Source organism: Capra hircus, chromosome 4 (assembly GCF_001704415.2).
Source record: "Capra hircus breed San Clemente chromosome 4, ASM170441v1, whole genome shotgun sequence".
Classification (NCBI taxonomy): Eukaryota; Metazoa; Chordata; class Mammalia; order Artiodactyla; family Bovidae; genus Capra; species Capra hircus.
Genome location: NC_030811.1, coordinates 87,736,945 through 87,757,544, shown reverse-complemented (window position 1 = coordinate 87,757,544; position 20,600 = coordinate 87,736,945). Strand labels below are relative to the sequence as shown.

Here is a 20,600-nt window from a genome sequence, read left to right as displayed (position 1 = left end):
TCTTTCTGATACTTCTCATTTCTCAGTACAGCATTAGCTACGTGATATTTTAATAAATAAAGAATACTATATTAAAGGGAAAACAACAGGAAAACTTCCCAAGAAGCAGATACCTGCGTGTCTGCAAGCCTGAAGTAGACCCCTTCCTTCTTCATTAGTTCTCTGTGGCTTCCTTGCTCCACAATGATTCCATCGTCAAAACCAGGGACGACATCTGCATTTCAGATTGTAGACAGTCGGTGTGCTATCATGACGGTGGTCCGGCCTTCCCGGGCCTAGAGGGGAAAAGGACAGGCACGAAGGGCGGCAGGGTTACACCATCCTTGCACTGTTGATCGACACACAGTGAAGCACGCAGATGGGGGTGTCTGTGGTTAATGGAGAGCAGCTCACCATCCCTGTGTGATCAGGGCACAAAGGCATCACTCACATGTGAATGGATACAGAGTGAGAGTGAAGTCGCTCAGTCGTAGCCGACTCTTTGCGACCCCATGGACTATAGCGCACCAGGCTCCTCCATCCATGGGATTCTCCAGGCAAGAATACTGGAATGGGTTGCCATTTCCTTCTCCAGGGGATCTTCCCAACCCAGGGATCGAACCCAGGTCTTCTGCACTGCAGCAGACGCTTTAACCACGGAGCCACCAGGGAAGCCAAGGGCATTTAAATTCTGGACCAGACAGGAGGCCAGTCCCCCAGGATGAAGATGGATAACTCTGGAGTTTCTCTAATGTTTTCACACCATTGTGAGGAGCCCTGCTTCTGAGTTATATGATATGCTAAAGACTTTAGCAGAAGCATGTTCAGAAGTTGCTGCCACATAAGGCCTTCTCCAGAGCACTTCTGTATGATTTCTTCTGAAGTGCCTGCAATTCTGTAATTAGTGTGATTGTAATTCTGATGGACTATGTTGCAGGCACCTTAGGTGAAAACATATCCTGAGGTCTGGATGGTTTAAATTACGGTTCAAAGACCATCTCAATCACAAACTCTAGAGTGGGGCAAGTAACTGTGATTTTTAACAAATACTTCGGGTGGTTTTTATGGATACTGAAATCTACAAATCACCCCCTAAGTAGTTCAGTGAACTCACATGTCATTAGCTTGATGGGTTTATGAATGGGCTGGAAAATGTCCATCAAATTATTCACATTATGTCATTAACAATAGTTATTCTTTTTAATATTCATTACCCTATTAGACTAACAACTTCTTAGGACCACTACCTACCTACTCTGAGGCAATAAAACCACATTGTTAGCATGGTATTTAGGGTGTAGCCCAAATCACCTAAGCAGTTATAAACGTAAAAATGAGAGGCTAGATTCATAATAGCCAAAAAGTGAGAACAATCCAAATGTTCAGTTGATCAAAAGATAAACAAAAGGTGGTATATCCATACAATGGAATAGCACTGGGCCAGGAAAAGAAATGAGATTTTTATATGTGTTTCAATATGGATGGACCTTGCAAATATGATGCTAAGTTAAAGAAGTCAGTTAAAATAGACCATGCCTTGTATGATTCTATTTATAGGAAATATCCAGAATGGGAAAATACAGAGAGAGAGAAAGGTTAGTGGTTGCCAAGCACAAGGGTGAGGGTAAAATAGAGAGTGAGTATTATGAGGTACAAGGGTTTTTTTTTTTTTTGAATGATGAAAATATTCTGCAGTGAGATCATGCAGATGGTTGTAAAATCTTGTGAATATATTAATACTAAAAACCAATGACTGTGCATTTAAAAAGGGTGAACTTCATGGTATATGAATCTTTTTAAAAGATTCATCAATCTTTTTAAAAAGAGCATCCACAAAAATTCTGAAAAAATTAACAACTATCTGGGTAATAGCTCTACTAGATACTAAAACATAAAAAGCTACAGCAATTAAAACAATAAAATCCAGGGGAAGCTATCACATGAACAGACAACTTGATCAACAGAACCATACGGAGAGTCCAGAATAGACATACATTTTTAAGAATTCAGTTCAGTTCAGTTGCTCAGTTGTGTCCGACTCTTTGCGACCCCATGAAATGCAGCACGCCAGGCCTCCTTGTCCATCACCAACTCCCAGATTTCACTCAAACTCACATCCATCGAGTTGGTGATGCCATCCATCCATCTCATCCTCTGTCGTGCCCTTCTCCCCTGCCTCCAATCCCTCCCAGCATCAGAGTCTTTTCCATTGAGTCAACTCTTCACATGAGACGGCCAAAGTATTGGAGTTTCAGCTTTAGCATCAGTCCTTCCAAAGAACTCCCAGGACTGATCTCCTTTAAGAATTAGTCTGTGATAAATATGCTTTGTCTATCAGTAGAGAAAAGGCAGACTATGGGATTAATGGTACTGAGTCAATTGTGTAGCCACCTGGAAAAAAACAATGTGGTCTTTCTTCTTCAGGCCTTATACTAATAACCAGATGAATCAATTATGTTTCAATAAATATAAAACAGCCTGGTGGCTCAGATGGTAAAGAATCTGCCAGCAATGGGGCAAACCCAGGTTTGATCCCTGGGTCAGGAAGATCCCCTGGAGAAGGAAATGGCAACCCCCTCCAGTATTCTTGTCTGGCGGAGCTACAGTGCATGGCAGGCTACAGTGCATGGGGTCACAAAGAGCTGGACACGACTGTGTGATTAAGCTCACAGTACAGGAATGAAAGGTAGGCCCAAACAGAGGAAGCACTCATCTATTAGGCTTTTTGACTTCTGGGAGGAAAAAGCATAAATGGAAACTTTGAGGGATCATTTCATTAAATCACTATTTTCATTCTTTTCCTGCCCCTCCAGTATGGAAACACTATGAGTAGAAGAGGGACATAGGTACAAAACTTTGTGATTATTGACTTTCTTTAAAAAATCAAAATATCAAGTCTGCTGTTCTATTCTTCTTTAAGATTTTATACTGAAAACCTATTATTTATTTTGAAGAACAGTTGCTATCTATTCAGCCAAAACTGGATATGGTCATTAATTATTTGTTTCTAATGTAGAACTGTATTATTCAATGAGCTAGGCCATGGTAATCAATTCAGTAAAAATTTATTCAGGCTTTACTATGTGCAGGCACTGGAGTGGGTGTTATACAGTAAACACGAGCCATTTATTAGTTCTGCCTCTTAGGAGAGAGATAGAGAAAGCATATAAATAAATAGCTAAGTACAATAACATGGTGCCAGACAAGAGACAGTGATAAATGTAGAAAGGGGCTACAAAAGGGAAATATTATGCTTCCAGGCTAGGTAATCAGAGAGGAGAAACAGTAATAGTGTTACATCCTCATGCTCCTCAAAGGACAGAGAATTACAAAACTCAACTTTCATTGTTAAAAGACAGTTGTGTTTAACCAGGTGGACCAGCTGACTGACTGACCAGTATCACGGGGAGAGAGTGCAATAATGAAGGACTTCCCTCTTAAAGACATAGTTTATTGTCTGAAAAACATATCAGTTATCTTGCAATGTATGGAGTCTATTCGGTAGATTATAAACCATCTGTAGCAACTATGTAGATAACAAATGGCCACAAGCTTTGCGGCTATTCCCATTCAGAGATGGACTGTATTCTTCCACCTCCTCAAATTTAGGCAGGCCATGTGACTAGTTTTAAGCAAAAGATGTGAAGGAATGAATGCTTGTCCAATGCTCAAAGCATAGACTTCAAGAGGCCTTATAGCTTCTGTGTCTGCCAACACAAATTGAAAGAAGCACCCCACAGCAGTACTTGCCTGGAAAATCCCATGGATGGAGGAGCCTGGTAGGCTGCAGTCCATGGGGTCACTAAGAGTTGGACATGACTGAGAGACTTCACTTTCACTTTTCACTTTCATACATTGGAGAAGGAAATAGCAACCCACTCCAGTGTTCTTGCCTAGAGAATCCCAGGGACGGAGGAGCCTGGTGGGCTGCCATCTATGGGGTCACACAGAGTCGGACACGACTGAAGCGACTTAGAAGAAGAAGAATGTATCCAAATATGAATTAAAACTTGCAGGGATACAACTTTTGTTGACAGAATTCACATCATGAAAAACTTGTCAGTAATTCTGTTTGTTTAGCACAGCAAGGGCTACTATCCTAAATGTACACATCCTAGAAACTTTTGGGACCTGGGTACTAGGGCTGACTAGGAGTTTTTTCTCATAAATATCCCTTATCATATGTAACTTTATGCTAAAAAAAATCTATATTGACATGTTTTAAATCAATTGTTTAATGAATGCATGTATTTGTTTTTATGATTTCCTGATTTAAGTCACCTCTAATTAACCAACCAAATATAAGTCCCTTATGTATTTATTTTGGTTCATTGAGACTTAATATATGACTTCCCTGGTAGCTCAGACGGTAAAGCGTCTGCATACAATGCAGGAGACCCAGGTTCAATCCTTGGGTCAGGAAGATCTCCTGGAGAAGGAAATGGCAACCCACTCCAGGATTCTTGCCTGGAAAATCCCATGGACAGAGAAGCCTGGTAGTCCACAGTCCATGGAGTCGCAAAGAGTCAGACACAACTGAGCGACTTCACTTTCAAGAAAGCAATGTAATTCAGTACAAAAATTTATGAGGAATAATCATCATATTTTCTCATTAATTATTAAATTAAATTATATAAAATAAGCCAAAATGTTAATACGATAAACCACAAAGCCTGAATTAACTACAGTTTATAGCACACAAGGCAGTTGTGTTTACTTAGGATTCAAGTACACATTTTCCTGAGAAAATTAGGTTCATACAGCTCATCTGTATAATTTCAAGAGGACATATATATATCATATATATAATATATATATACATACACACATATGTGTATGACTGAATCATTTTGCTGTACACCTGAAACTAATGCCACATTGTAAACCAACTATATTTCAATAAAAACTGAAAAATAAAGTAGGTCAATTCAAAAAAAAATTCAAGAGGCAATTTGGATAGACTGTTAAGTAACTTGCACATTTTATGACAAAACTTTCTGAAGTCAAAAATGTTTATGATATTTATGTGCTTGAAATCTATTTACATAGTGTCATCTGACTCTAGTTTTTATACTATGTTGTTATGACAGATGACATCAGCACTAACCTTGAAAGTGTCCCAAGATAAGGTTCATCCTGTGAAGCTTCAGCTTAGTAAAGACGATAGTGAAAGATTTAGAAACACTGAGCCAGGCCCATGAGTTCAGCAGCCTTGAAATATGTTCCTTATTTATATGCTTAAAGAAACACACACAAATTGAACTTTATTTCCCAGAGAAGCACCCATTCACTTTTATGAACAGATAAAGATGATGTACTGCTACAAAATAAGGCAAGTATTTTGAACTGCTTTTCAGATGGACCACTGGGTAAGTAATCAGAATTTACTTTGTACATTTTACCACAAGAACTTTTGATCAAAGTCCTAACCTATATGTAAACAAACAAAACCCCCAAAGCTAAGCAGTTCACTGCACAGGTCTGGACTGGGGGATAACTGCACCTTGGTCCAACAAAGCAAGCCAGCAAATGGGCTGCCCACCTCTCTGCAACGTGCCCTGACAGAAAGGAGAAATCAAGAAAGTCCCATGGCATTGACCTGTACACACTGCTGTATTTAAAATGGATAACCAACCTACTGTATAGCACAGGGAACTCTGCTCAGTGTTATGGGGCAGCCTGGATGCGAGGCGAGTTTGGGGGAGAATGGATACATGGATACGTAAATGCTGAGTCGCTCTGCTGGCACCTGAACCTATCACAACATTGTTAATCAACTACACTCCAAACGAAACACCACGTTAAAAAAAAAGCCCCACGGGAGAGCTGCATCTGCTCTCATATTCATGTTTTTCAGCCTAGGCCCGCAAAGCATTGGTAAGAATTTCAATAAAGTTTCAGGGGGCTGGTTCTTCAGGCGTTGAAGATCCACTGACCTTATCCAGGGCCACCTGAACCTTGGCTTCACTCTCCGTGTCCAGTGCTGAGGTGGCCTCATCCAGCAGGAGGATCTTGGGGTTGTGAACCAGGGCCCGGGCGATGGCGATTCTCTGCTTATGTCCACCGCTCAGCTGAACCCCTCTCTCTCCAACCATGGTGTCAAATCTGTACAACAGAAAGCGTGGTAGAGCTCTTGAAATATTTCAAATAGAAAAAGCTATGGAGTCTAGGAATTCATGGAAGACAACAGGGCGCTTCATTTTGACAAGCGTAATGAGTCACAAATCATAATAAATCATATCACATTCTAAAAAACCACTAACACAAACTCTAGAAAATTTCCTATGAGTCACTGTACCAAGCTACACTCCTTGACCCTCCAAATGGATAATTCAAGGGACTTACCTAGCAAATTTGGACAACCTGGAACCTCAAACATTATTAGCTTATTTAAGCTTTGAAGAAAGAACTCAGTGGCATGAAGTGAAGTTCAAGGGCACTTAAATTAACAGAGGCTTTACCTGTGGTAATCTCATGATAAACTCATAGGCGTTGGCTTCCTTTACAGCTTGCTTTATTTCATCCATGGTGACACTTCCACGGCCGTAACGGATATTTTCAGCAATGGTGGTAGCAAAGAGCACTGGCTCCTGACTCACCACTCCAATTATTTCCCTCAGATACTTTACATTAAATGTCCTAATATCCTGCCCATCGATGGTAATCTGAAGAAACAAGATACTTCCATTAAATATTTTAAACCATCTGACGTTGAAAACATTTGTTACCAAAAAAGCCTTAGCTAATACGTGATTCACGTTGTACAGCAGACACCAAGACACCATTGTAACGGAATTATCCACCAATTAAAAAAAAATAACAGGCAAGTTGATTCCTCCAGTTCCATTCTTATTTCTCAAGATTGCTTTGGCAATTCGAGGTGTTTTGTATTTCCATACAAATCTTGAAATTATTTGTTCTAGTTCTGTGAAAAATATGGCTGGTAGCTTGATAGGGATTGCACTGAATTTGTAAATTGCTTTGGGTAGTATACTCATTTTCACTATATTGATTCTTCTGATCCATGAACATGGTATATTTCTCCATCTATTAGTGTCCTCTTTGATTTCTTTCATCAGTGTTTTATAGTTTTCTATATATAGGTCTTTAGTTTCTTTAGGTAGATATATTCCTAAGTATTTTATTCTTTTCGTTGCAATGGAGAATGGAATTGTTTCCTTAATTTCTTTTTCTACTTTCTCATTATTAGTGTATAGGAATGCAAGGGATTTCTGTGTGTTGATTTTATATCCTGCAACTTTAATATATTCATTGATTAGCTCTAGTAATTTTCTAGTGGAGTCTTTAGGGTTTTCTATGTAGAAGATCATGTCATCTGCAAACAGTGAGAGTTTTACTTCTTCTTTTCCAATTTGGATTCCTTTTATTTCTTTTTCTGCTCTGATTGCTGTGGCCAAAACTTCCAGAACTATGTTGAATAGTAGCAGTGAAAGTGAGCACCCTTGTCTTGTTCCTGACTTTAGGGGAAATGCTTTCAATTTTTCACCATTGAGGATAATGTTTGCTGTGGGTTTGTCATATATAGCTTTTATTATGTTGAGGTATGTTCCTTCTATTCCTGCTTTCTGGAGAGTTTTTATCATAAACGGATGTTGAATTTTGTCAAAGGCCTTCTCTGCATCTATTGAGATAATCATATGGCTTTTATTTTTCAATTTGTTAATGTGGTGAATTACATTGATTGATTTGCGGATATTGAAGAATCCTTGCATCCCTGGGATAAAGCCCACTTGGTCATGGTGTATGATCTTTTTAATGTGTTGTTGGATTCTGATTGCTAGAATTTTGTTAAGGATTTTTGCATCTACGTTCATCAGTGATATTGGCCTGTAGTTTTCTTTTTTTGTGACATCTTTGTCAGGTTTTGGTATTAGGTTGATGGTGGCCTCATAGAATGAATTTGGAAGTTTCCCTTCCTCTCCAATTTTCTGGAAGAGTTTGAGTAGGATAGGTGTTAGCTCTTCTCGAAATTTTTGGTAGAATTCAGCTGTGAAGCCGTTTGGACCTGGGCTTTTGTTTGCTGGAAGATTTCTGATTACAGTTTCAATTTCCATGCTTGTGATGGGTCTGTTAAGATTTTCTATTTCTTCCTGGTTCAGTTTTGGAAAATTGTACTTTTCTAAGAATTTGTCCATTTCTCCCATGTTGTCCATTTTATTGGCATACAACTGCTGATAGTAGTCTCTTATGATCCTTTGTATTTGTGTGTTGTCTGTTGTGATCTCTCCATTTTCATTTCTAATTTTATTGATTTGATTTTTCTCTCTTTACTTCTTGATGAGTCTGGCTAATGGTTTGTCAATTTTATTTATCCTTTCAAAGAATCAGCTTTTGGCTTTGTTGATTTTTGCTTTGGTCTCTTTTGTTTCTTTTGCATTTATTTCTTCCCTAATTTTTAGGATTTCTTTCCTTCTACTAACTCTGGGGTTCTCCAATTCTTCCTTTTCTAGTTGCTTTAGTTGTAGAGTTAGGTTATTTATTTGACTTTTTTCTTGTTTCTTGAGGTATGCCTGTATTGCTATGAACTTTCCTCTTAGCACTGCTTTTATAGTGTCCCACAGGTTTTGGGTTGTTGTGTTTTCATTTTCATCAGTTTCTATGCATATTTTGATTTCTTTTTTGATTTCTTCTGTGATTTGTTGGTTATTCAGAAGTGTGTTGTTCAACCTCCATATGTTGGAATTTTTAATAGTTTTTCTCCTATAATTGAGATCTAATCCTAATGCATTATGGTCAGAAAAGATGCTTGGAATGATTTCGATTTTTTTGCATTTATCAAGTTTAGATTTATGGCCCAGGATGTGATCTATCCTGGAGAAGGTTCCATGAGCACTTGAAAAAAAGGTGAAATTCATTGTTTTGGGGTGAAATGTCCTATAGATATCAATTAGGTCTAACTGGTCTATTGTATCATTTAAAGTTTACGTTACTTTGTTAATTTTCTGTTTAGTTGATCTGTCCATAGATGTGAGTGGGGTATTAAAGTCTCCCACTATTATTGTGTTATTGTTGATTTCCCCTTTCATACTTGTTAGCATTTGTCTTACATATTGCGGTGCTCCTATATTGGGTGTATATACATTTATAATTGTTATATCTTCTTCTTGGATTGATCCTTTGATCATTATGTAGTGGCCTTCTTTGTCTCTTTTCACAGCCTTTGTTTTAAAGTCTATTTTATCGGATATGAGTATTGCCACTCCTGCTTTCTTTTGGTCTCTGTTTGCGTGGTATACCTTGCCTGACTTCAGGCTCTACTACAAAGCCACAGTCATCAAGACAGTATGGTACTGGCACAAAGACAGACATATAGATCAATGGAACAAAATAGAAAGCACAGAGATAAATCCACACACATATGGACACCTTATCTTTGATAAAGGAGGCAAGAATATACAATGGAGTAAAGAGAATCTCTTTAACAAGTGGTGCTGGGAAAACTGGTTAACCACTTGTAAAAGAATGAAACTAGATCACTTTCTAACACCGCACACAAAAATAAACTCAAAATGGATTAAAGATCTAAATGTAAGATCAGAAACTATAAAACTCCTAGAGGAGAATATAGGCAAAACACTCTCAGACATAAATCACGGCAGGATCCTCTATGATCCACCTCCCAGAATTCTGGAAATAAAAGCAAAAATAAACAAATGGGACCTAATTAAAATTAAAAGCTTCTGCACAACAAAGCAAAATATAAGCAAGGTGAAAAGACAGCCTTCTGAATGGGAGAAAATAATAGCAAATGAAGCAACTGACAAACAACTAATCTCAAAAATATACAGGCAACTCCTACAGCTCAATTCCAGAAAAATAAACAACCCAATCAAAAAATGGGCCAAAGAACTAAATAGACATTTCTCCAATTAAGACATACGGATGGCTAACAAACACATGAAAAGATGCTCAACATCACTCATTATTAGAGAAATGCAAATCAAAACCACAATGAGGTACCACTTCACACCAGTCAGAATGGCTGCGATCCAAAAATCTGCAAGCAATAAATGCTGGAGAGGGTGTGGAGAAAAGGGAACCCTCCTACACTGTTGGTGGGAATGCAAACTAGTACAGCCACTTTGGAGAACAGTGTGGAGATTCCTTAAAAAATTGCAAATAGAACTACCTTATGACCCAGCAATCCCACTGCTGGGCATACACAGCAAGGAAATCAGAATTGAAAGAGACACATGTACCCCAATGTTCATCGCAGCACTGTTTATAATAGCCAGGACATGGAAACAACCTAGATGTCCATCAGCAGATGAATGGATAAGAAAGCTGTGGTACATATATACAATGGAGTATTACTCAGCTGTTAAAAAGAATTCATTTGAATCAGTTCTGATGAGATGGATGAAACTGGAGGCTAATATACAGAGTGAAGTAAGCCAGAAAGAAAAACACCAATACAGTATACTAACACATATATATGGAATTTAGAAAGATGGCAATGACGACCCTGTATGCAAGACAGGGAAAAAGACACAGATATGTATAACGGACTTTTGGACTCAGAGGGAGAGGGAGAGGGTGGGATGATTTGGGAGAATGGCATTCTAACATGCATACTATCATGTAAGAATCGAATCGTCAGTCTATGTCTGACACAGGATACAGCATGCTTGGGGCTGGTGCATGGGGATGACCCAGAGAGATGTTATGGGGAGGGAGGTGGGAGGGGGGTTCATGTTTGGGAACGCATGTAAGAATTAAAGATTTTAAAATTAAAAAAATATATATATAAATAAAAATAATATATGTGAAAAAAATAAAAATAAAAAAGCACTGTTTTCCTAAAAAAAAAAAAATGAAAGAGGTCTTTTCACAGAAACTTTTAAAATGTTCAAATATATTGTTCAGTGGAAAAAAAAAAATAAACGCAATGGGTCCATACAAACTGAGGAGCTATTTATTATTTTACCATGACATGTAAATAAAATGGTGCTAATAAAATTTTTTCTTTTCCTTTTTTTGGCCATGCCACTTGGCTTGAGGGGTCCTAGTTTTCAATCAGGGAATCAAATCCAGGCCCACTGCAGTCAAAGTGCTGAGTCCTAAACCACTGGACGGCCAGGGAATTCCTGCTAATAAAGTTTCTTCATTAGCACTCACATAATATTAAAAGTCAGCAGCAGTATTATATCTTTGTTCTTTTAAAAGACACTTTAATGGGATTATCAGCTATTTCTGCTTGCTGTGTTTACAAAGATCTTATATTTTGATGCTTTAATCTTTTATTTAAATTATTAGCATTCAATTTATACATTGGAATCTATTATTTTAATTGGGATGTTTCCAACATTGGTAAAACCATCTTTTAAATAATCTTTATCAGAACTTTACATATTATTTTTAGAATATAGCTCAATAAAATCTGTTTGCTGACAAGACAAAAAAAAAAAAAAAACAAAACCTTAGCTAATATTTAACTTAATTCAGTGGTTAGAAATCAGAATTGGAAATAAAGACCAATGTGCAAGGCTAAAAATAAAGTCTATTCTCTCTTTTGATTTTATTATCTTATGTATACTGTTTTTCATGGATGGAATATTCTCCGACCTAATAGGAGTAGAAGATATTAAGAAGAGGTGGCAAGAATACACAGAAGAACTATACAAAAAAGATCTTCTCGACCAAGATAATCACGATGGTATGATCTCTCACCTAGAGCCAGACATCCTGGAATGTGAAGTTAAGTGGGCCTTAGAAAGCATCATTATGAACAAAGCTAGTGGAGGTGATGGAATTCCAGTTGAGCTATTTCAAATGCTAAAAGAGGATGCTGTGAAAGTGCTGCACTCAATATGCCAGCAAATTTGGAAAACTCAGCAGTGGCCACAGGACTGGAAAAGGTCAGTTTTCATTCCAATCCCAAAGAAAGGCAATGCCAAAGAATGATCAAACTATCGCACAATTGCACTCATCTCACACGATAGTAAAGGAATGCTCAAAATTCTCCAAGCCAGGCTTCAGCAATATGTGAACCGTGAACTTCCAGATGTTCAAGCTGGTTTTAGAAAAGGCAGAGGAACCAGAGATCAAATTGCCAACATCCGATGGATCATCAAAAAAGCAAGAGGGTTCCAGAAAAACATCTATTTCTGCTTTATTGACTATGCCAAAGCCTTTGACTGTGTGGATCACAATAAACTGTGGAAAATTCTGAAAGAGATGGGAATACCAGACCACCTGACCTGCCTCTTGAGAAATCTGTATGCAGGTCAGGAAGCAACAGTTAGAACTGGACATGGAACAACACACTGGTTCCAAATAGGAAAAGGAGTACGTCAAGGCTGTATATTGTCACCCTGCTGATTTAACTTCTATGCAGAGTACATCATAAGAAACACTGAGCTGGAAGAAGCACAAGCTGGAATCAAGATTGCCGGGAGAAATATCAATAAGCTCAGATATGCAGATGACACCACCGTTATGGCAGAAAGTGAAGAGGAACTCAAAAGCCTCATGATGAAAGTGAAAGATGAGAATGAAAAAGTTGGCTTAAAGCTCAACATTCAGAAAACGAAGATCATGGCATCTGGTCCCATCACTTCAGGGGAAATAGATGGGGAAATAGTGGAAACAGTGTCAGACTTTATTCTGGGGGGCTCCAAAATCACTGCAGATGATGGTTGCAGCCATGAAATTAAACGACGCTTACTCCTTGGAAGGAAAGTTATGACCAACCTAAATAGCTTATTTAAAAGCAGAGACATTACTTTGCCAACAAAGGTCCATCTCATCAAGGCTATGGTTTTTCCAGTGGTCATGTATGGATGTGACAGTTGGACTGTGAAGAAAGCTGAGCGCCAAAGAATTCATGCTTTTGAACTGTGGTGTTGGAGAAGACTCTTGAGAGTCCCTTGGACTGCAAGGAGATCCAACCAGTCCATTCTGAAGGAGATCTACCCTGGGATTTCTTTGGAAGGAATGATGCTAAATCTGAAACTCTAGTACTTTGGCCACCTCATGTGAAGAGTTGACTCATTGGAAAAGACTCTGATGCTGGGAAGGATTGGGGGCAGGAGGAGAAGGGGACGACCAAGGATGAGATGGCTGGATGGCATCACTGATTTGATGGACGTGAGTCTGAGTGAACTCCAGGAGACGGTGATGGACAGGGAGGCCTGGCGTGCTGTGATTCTTTGGGTCCCAAAGAGTCGGACATGACTGAATGACTAAACTGAACTGAACTGATGATTTTGCTTACCATTATTAAATCTGAATTAACTGTCCATTTACCTGCCTAGTCTACATATCACTTTGATGGCATTATGGTGTTTTACTCTACATAATATATCAATACCATAACGTACTTCAGCATTTCCCACCTGCTGAGTATTTGGCTTCGTGCAAAGCACACTGAAGGACAATCATAGTAGAAGGACAGAATTACCAGACTGAAGAGAATGTTTTATTTTTTCTTCTCCAATAATAATTGCTTAATTCATACAATGACTGGCACATGTTGGGTATTTATTATTTGCTGAATAAATGTTGAACAAACTCTCTAAAAAGATTTTTAATAATTTATGGTGGCAGCAGGAATATATAAATATGCATTTGCTTCACTGTAATTTACTGGCTTTTATCATATTAATGTCTTTTCTAATTAATAAGTGTATGTTGTAGCTTATATTTAATTCATATATAAGTGAAATTGAGCATTTCTTAACTCTTTTTTACAAATCTACATTTATTCTCAAAAGATATGCATGTTCATAGCCTCTGACAGATTCACATTAATTTATAAATTAGTAGTATAATAGTTTTACCATATATCATAAATGTTTCATTGCAATTTATTTCTTTCTTAAACTATAGCTTTACTGATTTTTATGGAGAGAGGTTTAAGGGGAAATTGAAGCAATCAACTGTACCACTGGGCATTTTTTCCATTATTTCAGCAGTAAGAAAACTGTTAAATTACAATGTGAACACTGAATATCTCTGAGTTACAGAATTTCTGAAGACTTTTTTCCTGCTGACATGTATTTTCTTTTAAAAATGTATTATTCCAATAGTAATTTTTAAAATGTTTTCAAATGCTTACCCTCAGTATAAGTATTTACTAGGTTCTTTTTTAAAAATAAAGAAAACTGTTTATACTTCAACCAACCTAGAGTTTGCTTTAGGAAATGAGAAGGGGCCCATGTTCCTACTTGGTGTATCAGATTTTTCAAAGAAATTCTGTTAATTTTATTAAAGAAAGTAAGTAATTCGTGTATCCTAGAATCTCTGTCCTATATTAATGACTTTTTGTGTTTTTATGTTTTCCTCTGTAACTTGTAAACTTCTGTTTTCATAATTATAATACATTTCAATGTCAGGTAAACTCAATGTTCACAAGTCAGTACAACTGAGGAAATTTGAATATTGACTGTGGGCCCCTATTGTATTAATGTCAAATTTACTGAATTTGATAATTGTTTTGTGATTAAATAAGACAATATTGTCTTCTCAGAAAATACATTCTGCTTTGCTATATCCCTGAAACGAACACAACATTGTAAAACAACCTATAATCCAATAACATTAAAAAAAAAAGAAATTATATTCTAATGTATGTAAGGGTCAGGGGGCCATAATATCTTTAACTTACTCTCAAAGGTTCAGACAAAAACTGGTATGTATGTTTGTGTTGTGTTTTATACATACACACAAACATGCAGTAAGAAAGAGATGATAATAAGGCAAGTAGGTCAAAATAAAAACAATTAATAAATCTGGGTGAAGAGTATATGTGAGTTCCTTACTTGCAACTTTTCTGTAAGTTTCAATTTATAATAAAAATTTTAAAAGATCAAAAAACTATACTCTAGGCCGTTACTGTTTCTCATGTCCCCAGTTTCATGGAGACTGTTCCACTTTCCCCTTCAGATATTCCAACACTGAAGAAAACTCAACTGTCTTTGATGAATTTAATTACTGCCCTAAGATTCCTTGTGACCCTGAACACAAGCTTATTGACAATTACTAATGTGGAACATTTTTAACCAAACTCAGTAAGTCATTGAAAATAACCCTCTCAGTGGTTTGGATGACTATTTTCCAGTGACATAGTGGATTATGAAAAGCTTAGTTGGAACAGAGGAGAGCATTGTCTAGCTTCTTTGAGTTTTATCATCTTGACTACTTTTGCCAAATATCCCAAGGGTTTGAAGGTCTTATCCAGATGCATTTCAATTCCATAGCCTTTTTCTTTTTTTAACCAAAATTGGATTCACATGCAAATATGTTACCAAAAAAAAAATTTCTAAGGGCTATTTGATACGCAGCTTCCCATTTTGAAGAGAGGGGTTCTTCCCACTTACCCTCCCCACATCAGGGTCATACAGCCTCTGCACCAGCTGGACTACTGTGCTCTTCCCACAGCCGCTGTTCCCAACCAGGGCCACCGTCCGCCCGCTCTCTACCCTCAGGTTGAGGCCCTTCAAGATCTTTAAGGGAAGAGAGAAAAAGAGTACACTTCACATCAAAAGCCTGAAAGAGAAGTAATCTGACTCAATTTTAAAGTTGGAAAAATAGTATTAAACAAGGGACTATAACCCCCAAAGGAAAAGGCAACATATGAAAATAATAGAGACTGTGGATTCCTGAAGATGATTAAACAATCAATCTAAATTAGGAATCCCTATAAATATAACTTACAATACCTGGACATCAGGCCGAGCAGGATAAGAGAAATGAACATCTTTGAACTCCAAATTCCCTTTGATGTTGTCTGGTTTGTGTCCTCTCTCAAACTGTCAGTTTTAGGATCCTAAACAAAACAAGATTCAATGGCTATTCCATCATAGCATTTCTAATGAATATGCTTCAGCAATTACAAAAACAGGACCCAGAAAAGCATAATTCCCTTCATGTGTGTCAGAACCCAAGTTGAAGACTGTATATGTGTGTGTGTGTATGTATGCATATGTTTATGTGTTTAAGGAAGTATTCCTTCTCTGAAAATAGGTTTTTCTTAAAAAGTACATAAGTGACATATTCTTTTCATTTCATATGATATTTCACTTTAAGTTTCTGGCATATCCTCATAAATTTTCTAAATGTACATTCCTACAACTGCATTTACAAAATATACTATAATTGATACATCCAGGTTTTTCTAGTAGCCATGTATGGATGTGAGAATTGGACTGTGAAGAAAGCTGAGCACCAAAGAATTGATGCTTTTGAACTGTGGTGTTGGAGAAGACTCTTGAGAGTCCCTTGGACTGCAATGAGATCCAACCAGCCCATTCTAAAGGAGATCAGTCCTGGGTGTTCATTGGAAGGACTGATGTTGAAGATGAAACTCCAGTACTTTGGCCACCTCATGTGAAGAGTTGACTCATTGGAAAAGACTCTGATGCTGGGAGGGATTGGGGGCAGGAGGAGAAAGGGACGACAGAGGATGAGATGGATGGATGGCATCACCGACTTGATGGACGTGAATTTGAGTGAATTCCGGGAGTTGGTGACGGACAGGGAGGCCTGGCGTGCTGCGATTCATGGGGTCACAAAGAGTCGGACACGACTGAGCAACTGAACTGAACTGAACTGATAGATCCAGGTATTTCAGCATTTAGTGAAAATTAGCTTATTCTTAAACAATAAGTGTGATGGACTGGACTGAGAAGATTGAAAAATTGGTCAGGGACAACTTAGTTTGGAATGATGTAAATTTTCAATATATGCAGAAGCTGAACAATTTTCTCATGATTTAGATTACTGAAACAGGAATTGCTTGGACTCACAATTACATTTCAGTTAGCTAGTTAGCATTTTGTCTGTGTAAATGCAGAGACCACCTTTAATGTGTCAAAATCATTTTCTTTATTTCACTTCAGTCAGGATAACTTATGCAATACAATTGATTCAAAATTATATTATATATAGTGATCTTTTTTTTTTTTTTCTGAGGGAGAGGGCAATCCACAGCAAAACATACTATCAATTTTGGTCCCACCAATCACTTTTCCATCCACTCATCCTGTCTACAAAGCATAATATTCTCAGTCTGGCTACAAAATGAAAGAGAAAAGGAGAAAAACTAGGAAGACAAACGTCTTTGCTTTGAACTCTAATAATAACACACTAGTTTAGATGCATTTTCCTAAGTGAGATCAGTGCTATTTGATTACAGATAAGCATTCAGAAATATTTTTTCTTTAAAATGAAGTTTATTGGAGAGAGAATTCGTTAAAAAAAAACCAAACTTGTTCTCCTTTATAAAAGTTCTTAGCACATTCTGCCTTTTATTCCCCAATTGGCTAACTCAAAACTTAAATTTATTAAACCCTAACTTGAGGCAAGCAGAGTAATAAGCACTCCTAACCTCATTTATTCCTCACTTGGAATCCCATTTCTATTCATTTATTATTTTGTATTGATTCTTTAATTTGGAACCAGTGTGAATGTTACAAATAGTCAAGTCTAGGCTTAGCCAAAAAAAGTTTCCTCATCATTTAGAGCTGGTTTTGATTACTGATCTTGGGATCCTGTGAGTTCTCAGACTCAGAATATAATGCAAATAATTAACCTTGAAAAACAAATATTTATTTTCAAACTTGCACAAATATTCAAAAGAGGCATTTGGTTTTATTCATTAATAAGCAGAGGTTTTTCATGTCACTTAATTTTTACAGGACATTTAACATAAAGCTAGATTTAATTATCCAGGCCTCAAAAAAATTTTCAGCATTAAAAACAATAAATGACTCACATTATCAATAATAGCAAAGATCGCATATGCTGCTCCTCTTGCATTGGCAAAAGCGTCAATACAGGGAGCAGCCTGTCCAATGCTGAAGGCTCCGATCAGGATTGAGAAAAAGACCTGAGCAAAAGAACACAAGGAAAAGTTACGTGTCCCATTCCAGTGTCCACTGTCATCTCAAACAATGTGTTTGGAACACAGGCTACCCAAAGCGTCAAGATTAGGTCTATCCCTTGAAAACTTTTTTCAGCACAAGAGCAAAATTTATAAGGTAACTACAGAATTTTGTTGCACAAATGGGTTTCTTTAACCTCAAAAATATGTTTTTCATCTATCTTGTCAAACTATTGGTTGTTCTTCTCCTGGGCTTAGACAAAATGACAAAGATTTTTCAAACCTGTTGCCTTGATTCTGAAGCGATTGCCACCGGAGGAAAACTTTTCCGTCAGTATTATTCAGTACTAAATTATTTTCTCTAACTATGCATGGAATTACACAGAATGTTCAAGATGAAACAAGGTAGATTTTGGCCCCATATAACTTTCCTTAAAAAGCGCCATGTTATATATATATATATATATATATATATATACACACACACATTTTGATAAGATTTTTAACATTAAAGAGTAACGGTTCATGCATTATACATCACATCTGTGTGCATTGATTAATAATTCCTCTACACAATTAGCCTGTACTACAGCACACAAACTTAACACATTTCCCTTCATTTTTTTTTTTTTCACTAGGTAAACCAATTGATACAGAAAAGTCAAGACTGTAGTTTCAGGAATCCAGGTTATTAGGATACATTAACTCAGAAAAACCTAAATGAAGAGAAATAACTCCTTTCTCTCTGGGCTTGGTGAAACATCTACTTATAGTTTGGCTTTTCTCAGAAGATGACAAATAACAATAACACTTAACATACCAGAACTCAAATATCTATCTACTATCTGTAATACAGAGAAAGACCAGCAAGAGAGCAAAAAAATGTCCCTACCAGAAGCAATGCTAGAAAGTTAACACACTCGAGTTCTTGGTCTTTATGAAGAGGGCATCACTGGGCTCCCTGCATCATGCGAGTCACTCTGCTCCCCTGTTTGGGAGAAGTCACTGTCTACACCCAACAAATGGGGAGACCAGGCCAGAGAGGATGAATACCAGAGTCAGGGCTCAATCTCCCTGCTTTGTAAAATTTAGCAAATGAGGAAGTAAAGAGAGGTGGAGTGCTTCCAAGCTGACAAGGAGAGGGGACCAACATGAGAAAAAACAGACTCAGCAGTGATGAAACCTCATCCAGCCAAACAGCCCTCCACACTTCAATGGGGGTCTGAAGGTACCACTCTAGAGAACATTCTGAAATGATAAATTTCCATAATGCCCCTAAGTCATCATCAAGGGGTCAAACTGTGTTCCATGTCCTCTCTTTAGAAAGACAGGGAAGTGCAGGTTTTAAAACATGGCTAGTTGAATGGTTACATGTTGTCGTGACCACCACTGACATGGAAAGAAGGTCAAAATATGTTGCTAGTTTATAAAAAAATTTACAAAAAGATATGCATAATGCAATTTAGGTTTCAAGAGAAACAAACCCATATACAGAAAATACCAAAAGTTATCATTACGTGTATACGGATTTTTAGATCGTAAGTAATTCTAGGTAATTTCTAATTTTTAAAAGTATTCTAATCTTTTGTATAACTAGTATGTATAATTTTTCTAATCAATAAATGAACTTATTTTCATTTTATAAAAGAAAAAAAACTAAAATCACTTTTCATCTTGTATTTGGATAGCCCATAAGATACAAATTTAATATTCTCTCATACTATGACAGACATACTATGCCAATTGATATTTGTTCATTCATAAATTCTTTCCAGCTTTCTTTATATGCTCCATGTTTCTCAATTGGTCTAACCACATGTTATGCTCTGTGTATTCTAGAAGGCCAGCTCTGTCCACAGGACTGAGCAAAGATATGCCACAAGTAAAAAGGTTAGAACCATGGTTCATCCTTCAAAAAGGAGGAAAATGAAAGAAGAGGTAGATAGATAAACAATATTTTCAGATTTGTAACAAATATTAGGAAAACAACTTACTGTAATTGCATTTCCAATAGTGTATTCTTTCGCTATAACTAGAGCGGATCCATACCAGAAGGTCAGTGCGTATGATGCATATATTAGCAGGAAGGCAAAGCCCATAGAAATGTTCGCTGAAATAGCTTTTTTAATTCCAATCTTTTTGGCATTTTCTAGATGTTTCTGACACCTACCAGAAAATTGTAGGGAACAAGGTATAAAGAAAGTTGAGAAGTGCTTGCAAACGAGACTCTCAACCAGGACTGAACATTCTTGCAAACGAGATGTTCTGCCCAGTGTAGGGAACTAGGTATAAGGAAGGTTGAGAAGTGCTTGCAAACGAGACTCTCAACCAGGGCTGAACATTCTTGCAAATGAGATGTTCAGCTAAGAATCCTGTTTGTTCCTGTGGGAAAAGAACATTTCTTGCACACAAGGATGTTTCTCTGATTCCTCAAAAGGAACAGACCCTGGGACAAAACGGATTCTAAGTTGATAAGGAAGTTCCCCAAAACAAAGTCTTAGGTAAAAGTTATCTTGCCCTGCGCCTGCGCACTGTATAGTCTTTGAATCATAGTGCTTGGAAGCTTGCCCTGTAGGTTGTTATGCAAGGGATATAAAATAAAGCAGCTGTAAGAAGCAAGGGTTAAAATATAAAGATTCAAACCACTCTGCAGTGTTGGTGTTTCATTCCGTCACCAACAGAAAATGAAGGGGGAAATATGATAAGAATCCATAATCTTAGCTATATTCCTCTCCTGGACAGCTAGAGGTTTAAAGGACAAAAACCATCAACCAAG

The 20,600-nt window shown here is 37.3% G+C and overlaps 1 pseudogene; it reads right to left on the bottom strand.

The window, feature by feature from the left end:
* The window catches only part of LOC102185452, an 85,783-nt pseudogene that overhangs the window by 52,065 nt on the left and 13,118 nt on the right, over positions 1 to 20,600 (bottom strand).